Source organism: Muscardinus avellanarius (assembly GCF_963383645.1).
Source record: "Muscardinus avellanarius genome assembly, chromosome: 5".
Lineage (NCBI taxonomy): Eukaryota > Metazoa > Chordata > Mammalia > Rodentia > Gliridae > Muscardinus > Muscardinus avellanarius.
The window spans coordinates 35,408,319-35,410,255 of record NC_137790.1 but is presented as its reverse complement, the minus strand read 5'-3'; positions in this window follow the sequence as shown (position 1 = coordinate 35,410,255).

Below are 1,937 nucleotides of genomic sequence, written 5' to 3'. Positions count from 1 at the left end.
GTGGCCCCATAGAAAAACCCAGTCCTCTTTTATCTTTGGGATTATTTCTTCCTATCATGGGAACAGGGGACTTTCGACCTTGTTCAAATCAGCCAAGCCCACCTGTCCCTGAATTGCCTGCATTATGCATAAGTTGTTGACTTTGAGAGCTATATACATATTCAGTAGTCAATTTTACTCCCATTTGTTGCAGTACATCTCGTCCCCACAAGGATACAGGAAGCTCCAGAACAAAAGGTCGGAATGTCCCTGAATGACCTTCTTGATCTGCCCAATTAAGGTGAACAGCACTGCAGCTTGGACTATTTGCATATCCTAACCCTTTAAGTAATTGATCTGTCTGTTGTAATCCCCAATCTTTTGGCCATTCAGATAATCTAATGATACTACGGTCTGCACCTGAGTCCAAGAGACCCCAAAAAGAGACTCCCTGTATGGTGAGTTGACACATGGGACGTGACCCCATGTCCATAGTGAGCCACACTCCAGGAGGACCTGTAGAACCAAATCCCTTATCTTTTCTTGCCTGTCTTTGGCTAGGAAAAAGAGAATGTTTACTAGGCAACAGAATTATCTGAGCAATCCGGTCTCCATCATTTATAACAGAAATCCCACGAGGGGAAGAAACTAATATTTTCACATTGCCCATATAGTCCTGGTCAATAACTCCAGGATGCACCACTAGACCCGATAAGGTAGTGGAACTTCGGCCTAGAAGCAGTCCTACAGTATTAGAAGGAAGGGGTCCATGAAAATCTAAATCTACTTTTTGAACTCCCATTTCAGGGGTTAATATGAGTCGGGCGGTGGCACAGACATCCAATCCTGCACTCCCTGGGGTTGCTCTCCGTATAGTAGGAGAGGCTGCTGAAATCGAGGCACCTGCCTCATCTGTGGTCCTGCGTTCCCTGTCTCCTGTTGAATTGCCCCATACATTTGAGGGCCCTGAGGCATAGGGCCCCTCTGCCCGTTTTTTAGCCTAGCATTTGATTGTGGTGGAGGAAGAGGCTTTCCATCTACATCCCATCGAGATCTGCACTCTACAGCCCAATGGTTGCCTTTTCTACATCGAGGACACAAATTGGGAATCCTCTGGGCTGGTCTAGAAGATGCTCCAGAATTAGTCTGTATACAATCTCTTTTTAAGTGTCCTGGTTGACCACATCGGAAACAATTCCCTGAACTGCCTCTCTGCTTTTGATTATAAGGCTTACCCTGCAACCCAGCAACAATGGCAGCAGCTATGGCTTGTCCTTGTATGACAGAGTCAGTTATGTCTCTGCATACCTTGAGCCATATTTCTAGGCCCTTATTTTTATAGGGACGTATTGCATCCCGACAAGGCTTATTGGCTTGCTCATAAGCTAACTGTTTAATCAATGGCATGGCAGCGTCCACATCAGGGAAAACCCGAGAAGCAGTTTCCACAAGCCGTGATAAAAAATCAGCAAAAGGCTCATTGGGTCCTTGAGTAACTTTTGACAGACTGGCTCCTAAATTACCTGTCCCTGATAACATCATCCATGCCCTTAATGCTGCTTGATTAATCTGCCCATACACCTGCTGTGGGTACCCATTTTGATTATTAGCAAATGGTCCTTGTCCCATTAGCATATCCAAATTCCAAGCAGGTTGCCCTGCCTGAGCATTAACACGAGCTTGATCAGAGCAATATTCTATATAGGCTGACTTCCAATTAAGATAGGCCCCACCAGACAACACAGCCCTGCACAAATTCGTCCAACCACTTGGAGTCATGGAGTATCTTTCAAAGGATTCTACCAGTGACAAGGTAAATGAAGCCTGCACTCCATATGTGGACACAGCTTCTTTTAATCTTCGAACAACCTTCCAATCTAATGGTTCATGATAACTTTGCTGATTTTGGTCAAGAAACACAGGAAATGCTCCTGGTGTAGGCAAAATCTCTGCCCACG